The sequence below is a fragment of the Apium graveolens genome, chromosome 3 (assembly GCF_009905375.1).
Source record: "Apium graveolens cultivar Ventura chromosome 3, ASM990537v1, whole genome shotgun sequence".
Classification (NCBI taxonomy): domain Eukaryota; kingdom Viridiplantae; phylum Streptophyta; class Magnoliopsida; order Apiales; family Apiaceae; genus Apium; species Apium graveolens.
The window spans coordinates 261,806,270-261,814,688 of NC_133649.1; the positions used below are offsets into that span (position 1 = coordinate 261,806,270).

Below are 8,419 nucleotides of genomic sequence, written 5' to 3' on the forward strand. Positions count from 1 at the left end.
TCTTCGTAACTTTTCACACTCAGTTATTTCTCTTTTATACATTAAAAATGAATGGTTCCCACCACTTTATCTTTTTTTTTCTTTTTCACTCCTTTACAGGCACCCCTGCCCGAACCAAACAGCCGGACGGAGGGAGTATCACGTGAGAAGTGATATTATCGGCGACAACGTATTTCTTTCCGGATCTTAATTGTCGAAATCTGTCTGAACCTCCGCTCGGACCGCAAAGGTGCATACTAATTCGATCTTTGGTGTCTATACGTGTGTATTACAAGTATTTCTTGGTTTGTGAGGATAAATTTTAGGCATATCTTAGGGGGTGTATTCAATTGGGATTTTGAAAGATTTTTATGGATTTTAGAAATTATGAGGTATTCAATTTGGAATTTTAAATAATCCTTTAAAATCTGAAGGTATTCACCAAGGATCAGAAAAAAAAAGTCTTTTAAAATTTGAGTGTATTCAATTTAGATTTTAAAAAATCAATCAAAATTTAGTGATATTCAATTTGGATTTTAAAAAATCAATCAAAATCTGATGGTATTCAAAAGTACATGGATTTTCTTTTATTTAAAAAAGTTGTGGATTTTGATGGATTTGCTAGTACATTTTTAATATCTTGAAATCTCTTCAAAATACATGAGATTTTGATGGATTTCTAAAAAACTCCACAAAATCTGCAAGACTCTACAAGATTTTGGATCAAACTCCATCAAAATCCACGAAGAATTGAAATCAACGAAAATCTTTTAAAATTCGTAGATTATTAACAATTTTTTAAGATCTGAAATGAATACACTCCCTTAGTCTAGCAAGGCAACAATTGGACTTCGATAAATTTTGCTGTTTTTAATTCTAATTTGTAGACAAAATTTATTGGTTGCTTGTGCTTTGTTGTGAATTGCTTTAGTTTTTTCTTATTTGCGGTTTTAGGTACATGGATTTATCCAAATGATTAATGTTGTTAACAATAACCATTCTAGCTTGTTGGCTTTTTATGTTGATACAGACTAAAAATTTAACTTGAAAACATATTAAAGTCATTCTTGTCATGAATGTAGAACAAATGTTTGGTTTTAGTGGCCTTTACTGTCAGATTTCCTCTTTCTCTCTCGGGAGCCTATTAGAAAAAATTTATTACATGATCTGAGACTGAACTAGAGTTAATTTTTCTAAATGTCATATTGTTGTTTATATGTACACATTTTGAGTTCGTTCATACTCATGGTCTTTATTGTAGCTAGACTCTGTATAGTTGATAATCATAATCTTTGTTTGCAGGTTTTGCTTGAGTTCTTGAAGTGATTGTTCATCATTTAGAGCAAGTCAGATGTGCATTTAAATAACAGGCACAGTCTAATTATGTTTTGGGCCTATTGTTTCAGTGTATACTCTGTTAATTTGTCTATTGGCATATCTTAATTTTGTTTTAAAATTGCACTATATAAAGTTAGAAACTATTGAGTGTTGGCACTGATCTACTCCTTATAAAATTAATATTTTTCACATATTCATCACACATAGAGGTTCGGCCTTAATTGCACTACTAAACCAGACTCTGGTTTATATCTATTGTAATTTTACTATAAAATCGGGAACTAAAACTCCCCTGGGAAGTAGATTGAGGGTTGTCACAAATGTGCTATATCTTCTTACTGCCTGACTCATGAAACTTACTTGATAATTTCTTTTTAGAATGTTCGGAAGCTATTTATTTTAACTATTCTGATTTATCGAGACTATTCAAGCATGGTTCTTTTCCACCAAAATCCCATTATTTATTCTGGGTCGACTATGTAGATAATGGAGAAGTAAGGTCCGCGAAAAAGTGCCTTCTCCTTGCATTTAAGATATAGCCTCCTAATAATATTTTTATTATGAGGGCCATTCACAATTGTGCCTCCATGAATCACAAATATGAATTTTATGATGAGTTTGAGTGAAGATCCAACAGGAACATTTGAAAACTATTTAGTATATACGTATGCTTAGAACAGTTGTGCACGCATGAAGGTATTTTACTTGATTTAAATAAAATAGATCAGATTAGGAATATATAGAGTTTAATTGATATCCTAGAGTGTGGCTTACTCTGTTATCGTTCTTTAATGGGTGTGTTCGTATCATCTAATTACAGTGATTACTTGCCTTTCTCTTAGTTCTGTTATACTGTTAAAACTCAAAAGTGGCTGAGATTGGGGTTATTGTTAAAATTGCCCTGTTTAGAGATATATTATCAGAAATGCCCGAAATACCATAACCTGCATGTGTCTTTGTTTGTTGTTAGCTGTTAAAGTTTACAGAGACATGAATTGGGTGATGTTACTTGAGCCAAGAAAATAATGATAATGTACTTCAAATATACACACGAGAGAAAAAACCCTTTTGCAGAGAGACAATCTAAGTAATTATATTTAAAACTCAAGGTATATAAATATCAATGTCAACTCAGATTTGACGCAGGACAATAATTAACGGCATCTAAATGCAGAGACTTATAATTTATACATGTATATTTTATACCAATATATAAGTTTTTGGGAGTTATACATTATCTTGTGGATACATAATGTCAACCAAGCTTTATTCTGTACATGGAACTCCTGAGGTAAATATTGGAATATTTTAGCACTTAATATTGAATCTTACCGCGCACCATTGACGTAAAATAATGAGGTACTCGGGTACTTATTTTCAAAACTTAAGGTGCAACTGCAACACCTCTGGCTCTCAATGTTAAAGAGTACTATGTAAGAGTATAGTGATATTCATTTATTACAGGTTGCATATATTGCTATTTATTTTCCCCTGAAATGCACATGCTGATAAAGCTTATACAGAAACTAGGCTCATACGTTCTCCTAAAGAATAGAACATATAAAAATTAGACTTAAGAAACCTCACCCATTAAACATTTTTATAGAAATTTCCAATCAGTTCCTATGTAATTTTTTATAAGCCAATTGTGTTGATAACAGTGCCAGAGGAGATCTCTATGTAGACCACAACCAATTATAATATAAGTTTTGATCCCGTTCACAAATGCAAGAAATAAGAATTAGAACTCTGTTATGCAGGTATTCAGGGTAAGGAAGACATGAGGAGCTTACTCCGTACACGAATTGCATTCCAATGCTGCGCTGCTCAAGGAAAGCCTTGGTAACAACAATCCTCGGTAGACCCCTTTTTGTGGAAGCCTGTAAGGAGCCAGAACTAATTGTTTTAAGAAAAGAGTAGATGGCTCGGATTGCGATGTTTGGCATGGCTATCAAGGAAGAGGTGTTGTGTAAGGGTTTTTTTTATCATCAGATGATAGATTAAGTCATAAGTCTAACTCGTGCTTTTGAGATACACTCTTTGACTTTACGGAAAAAACATATGATGTCCTTTGCTTCAGCTGATGATGATGTTACTGTTAATATGAGTTTGCACCCAAGCATTAGAAGTGATATTAAAATTTTGACTGTGAGGCTTAATCGATTATCGCATGGTGAAGGTTATAATATTTGACTTGTCCAAATACAAGATGATGCTGCAAGGGAATTTCAGTTGGCAATCAAACAGAAGAGCTCGAAATAAAAATATCTTGGTTTTCAACTGCACGGTTTAGCGTAGATGAAAGTTTGTGGGTGAAGGCAGTCTCTTCTCTTATCAGGTTCATCATTTGTCACATATTTTCACATGAATTTACACTTTTTCTATAGCTTAGGTGTGATTGTAATATTGATACAAAAGAGGCATGATGCATCTCCAAGACATTATGGTCATATTGTTTTAAGCAATTAATTTAGATTACTGCTACAAATATTACAATTATTGAAATCACAAGTATGGTTTCCATGTTTCTTATACAGCTTTTCAAATAGCAAATTTGTAGATTAGTTCCCTCTATAAGATACATGTATGTTGATCTTTGTGCTATCTGTAGTTCTATGTTGGGCCTTTTATAATGTTTAATAAGAATTGTTTCGCAACTCTTGAGCATAGGGAAACAACTGAATGCAGGATATTTAAGATGGAGACCAGTAAAGCATAACTTAGTCCTAATTCCCTGCAATTGATAGAAATATTTTACATTCAAACCTATATCCATTCCACATATGTTCGTGCCCCTCCAGGAAACGGGTCCTGAGAGGCAAAGCACTTGACCATATTACTTAAAGAGATATAGGGTCCTAGCCACCTTTTTCAAATTACTAATCTGAGATTTTTAAAGATCTGTCAAACATGCCTAAGTATATCCAATATTGATGTGAAAGTTTACCAAGCATGCTATTTTTCTGGCATCCGTATATTCCTTGCTATAATCAGGATGTGAGATATCATCCTGGGGAGATGGGAGAGACATAGAGATTAATGCGTTTTCCAGAGAAGGTACTTATTTTAAAAATAATAATTATTTTGGTAGTTGATTTTAATCAACTTATGAATTCAAAAGTAATATAAAATTCATTGTAATGTATATGGATATAGCCATTTCCGTCTTTTTCCTACATGTTATTACAGCTCTTTCAAACTTTACAGGTAAATGGAACATTCTCTGAAGAAATGGGATAAACAAATGACCGTTAACCGACTAAGCGGCACGTCAGCATTGCACTTATAAGAGGTGCAGTTGAAAATTGCAAAGTAAGCTTTGCTATTCAGGTTAAGTTACAAATTAACCCTTAGCTCTAATCGACTAAAATTCATCTCTAACCAAATGTAAGAGGTAAATGTATATTTGATCCGTTTTAACTTTGTTAAATTATGCTTATGAACCGTAAACTTGTCAAACAGAATCATTTCGTCAACATTCTTTTTTTTTTTACAAAAAAAGATAGAATTGTCCTGAAAATTTAATTGCATTTATTTGTGAACACTAATTTATCATCAGGGATCGTATGTTGGAGAACTTTGATCATACGAATTAAATTTGATGTTATTTTCTACTTTAGAGGGATATATTTATAATATGCAGGTTCTTCACAAAGGAGTAGATACTTTCACAGCACACAAGATTCAGGCTTTCTTTAGTTTTCCTTTCATTCTACTTTCTAATCTAAATGACACTACCTTGCAGAGTTTTTTATTGTGAGGAAAAAAATTAAGGCCAGACATACAAATGCTTTAGTTTCAATCTTTCAGGATCTTACTCAATTTGCTTGACCCATTATTTTTATGCAATACGAAAAACCGTCAATCAGTGTAGGTTTTCGAGGAGGCGGCCATAATGGCAGCACTAGTGATTGTAGAGGGTGAGGTAAACTAATTTTGGTATATATAACGTCAATCAGTGTAGGTTTTCGAGGGCGACCATAATGACAGCACTCGTGATTGAAGAGGTTGATGTAAACTAATTTTGGTATATATAATTGAACGTCACTATATTTGATTGAAGTAATTATTTGTAATTTGGTTTCTGTGTTCTTACTTTTACTTGATTATATTAGCTGGTCTCACATCTAACAACCGGTTTTGGTTTACAATATTGTAATATTATGGGTTATCTATACTATTCTATAAAAACCGGAATGGGGTATAATTTGGTATACCCCTATTTTGGTTAGTTAAATTTTTTTTGGTTAGTTTGGTTATCCCTCTCTTTAAATCTTTTTTATTTAAGACTAATATATTATAATAAGAAACAACCTGCACAGCTATCACACTTTTAACCGGACTCTCCTATCCAATTTCAAATGTACCAGACTCTCAACTTACGTTCGGAACTTACCTTCGGAGCCTCTTGCACAGATCTTCTGTACCTGTAAACTCCAGCAGCACACACCAGCAGCACAAGCGGCCGCTTCTCAGATTACACGCCTTCAGGTGATGCATTCAAGTCATGTACTTCCTTTATTACTTCCTTTATTTAATGATGAGAATGAGAAAGTCGTGATCTTTTCTATTTTGTTGTTGTTGAATTGAATGGCATCGTATTTTATATTTGATTGAGTAATGTCGTGAACTGTTTGATAAAAGTCCCCTGAGAAACTTAAACTAAATTTGGTTGTATTATTGATGTATGGTGTTTGTAGCCGACTTCAGCGTGTTTGATGATTTGTTTCAGCTGTTTTCTACATGTAATTTAATAAACTTAAGTGTTTAATTCTAAGCCTTAACATTGTATATACTGTCACCGCAAATATGAGAGTCGAGGTACGTTTTTAAAACCATAAAATCTACCCAAGTTTCTAATAGTTGCTGATTGTGGAGTGTGGACTGATTTGATTTATATATATTTAAAAACTATGACCCTGGTTGGAACCTAGAATTGAGTTTTTTTTGTCTCCAAGGGATATTAGGATTTTAGTTTCATATTGTAAAACTTTACCAAAATTCGTGATTTAAAATCTTTGAATCTATTAATTAATTTTGCATGCTCAAAATTTCAACTCTTTTCAGTAGCCTCATTGTTTGGAAAAACTAATAGGACAAATGTAAGGATGCATAATGGAAAAAGAAAAAGGATAAACTATTAGGCTGGGATGGTAATTCGAAAACATATACCATTTCGTGTGAATTCCCCAGCGGCAAACCATCCAATTTCAAATGTACCAGACTCTCAACTTACGTTCGGAACTTACCTTCGGAGCCTCTTGCACGGATCTTGCGTACCTTTAAACTCCAGCAGCACACACCAACAGCACAAGCGGCCGCTTCTCAGATTACATGCCTCCAGGTGATGCATTCAAGTCATGTACTTCCTTTATTTCTTCCTTTATTTAATGATGAGAGTGAAAAAGTCGTGATCTTTTCTATTTTGTTGTTGTTGAATTGAATGGTATCGTATTTTATTTTTGATTGAGTAATGTCGTAAACTGTTTGATAAAAGTCCCCTGAGAAACTTAAACTAAATTTGGTTGTATTATTGATGTATGGTGTTTGTAGCCGACTTCTGCGTGTTTGATGATTTTTTTCAGCTGTTTTATACATGTAATTTAATAAACTTAAGTGTTTAATTCTAAGCCTTAACATTGTATATACTGTCACCGCAAATATGAGAGTCGAGGTACGTTTTTAAAACCATAAAATCTACCCAAGTTTCTGATAGTTGCTGATTGTGGAGTGTGGACTGATTTGATTTATTTATATTTAAAAACTATGACCCTGGTTGGAACCTAGAATTGAGTTTTTTTTGTCTCTAAGGGATATTAGGATTTTAGTTTCATATTGTAAAACTTTACCAAAATTCGTGATTTAGGATCTTTGAATCTATTAATTAATTTTGCATGCTCAAAATTTCAACTCTTTTCAGTAGCCTCATTGTTTGGAAAAACTAATAGGACAAATGTAAGGATTCATAATGGAAAAAGAAAAAGGATAAACTATTAGGCTGGGATGGTAATTCGAAAACATATATAATAAAAACAAAATACCCTGGAAAGAGTCACAGGGATCATATACGAGGAGAATATGCATCAATAGATGTAAAGTTGATCTGAATTAAAGCTGTTTTGGCGAAAGCTAAAGTACACGCAGCAATACAAAATACCAGTACTCTACTACAAACAAACTGTACATATAATTACAACAACATAGTATACAGACATACACACACAAGCAGCAGTTCTTGCTCTTTGTTTCTCATTCAATTTTATAGGATTCGATTGAAAGAAAGCATGGAATCGAACAAACTAATTGATGATGTTTTGTCTTCTTATTCATCTCCTGTTCTAATTCCTCGGGTAATCATTTCTCTAATTAGCTTCTTTTTTTTTTCTTTTTATTATTCACTGTAATTTTCCATTTTAAATTACTACATAGCTTTCTTATTTAATGCTTTCATCACACATGTTTTCACTAATATACAATATTTTCAGAAACAAGATATTTTCAGTTCCAGGTACATAATACATCTCAAATTTGGCAGTGGTCTCGGAGGCTTGTAGAAAGACTTGTTACCTGCCAAAACAGAATATTGGTCAATCTGATGTTTAATTTGCAAGTAAAATTTCCTGAAAGACTTGTTACCTGCCAAAACAAAATATTGGTCAATCTGATGTTTAATTTGCAAGTAAAATTTCCTGAGCAGAAGTAAATTGCATGTGATCTATCTCCAATGGTTAATGTTTACATAACATGCACCTTAAATTTTTTAATAATACGTAAAATTATTTTTTAGTTATATATTACAACATAAGCACTTTGATTTTAACAGAGCCAAATAAACTCATGTTCGATGCAGCAAAAATAGCCTACATTTTCACATTATTGAATATGTTACACTTCTGTGAATTGGTTGTAGCTAAATTCCACTGATGTTAGTAATTAATTTAATTGTATTAGAAGAATTTAAGGCATTTAAAGAATAAATTTAAATAATATAAAAATATAATGAAGACCCAAGCCGGATTGTAAAACTAGTATTCTTAAATTTCTACAATATGGCAAAGGGGCATAGGACTATTTACGGTCAAACATCCCGACTTATTCACTA

General features: G+C 32.6%; 1 long non-coding RNA gene across 8 annotated transcripts; it reads left to right on the forward strand.

The window, feature by feature from the left end:
* Positions 1-8,103, forward strand: LOC141713270 (uncharacterized). 8 transcript variants are annotated; one of them, XR_012571922.1, is made up of 7 exons: positions 40-229; positions 1,282-1,349; positions 3,078-3,279; positions 3,497-3,655; positions 4,525-4,629; positions 5,688-5,808; positions 6,385-8,103. It is a non-coding gene; the product is annotated as an uncharacterized LOC141713270 (long non-coding RNA). The 8 variants fall into 8 exon arrangements; XR_012571921.1 differs by having other exon boundaries at positions 41-229; positions 3,078-3,286; XR_012571917.1 differs by having other exon boundaries at positions 47-229; positions 3,078-3,655; positions 6,385-6,661; positions 7,803-8,103.
* The last annotated feature ends 316 nt before the right edge of the window (positions 8,104-8,419 follow it).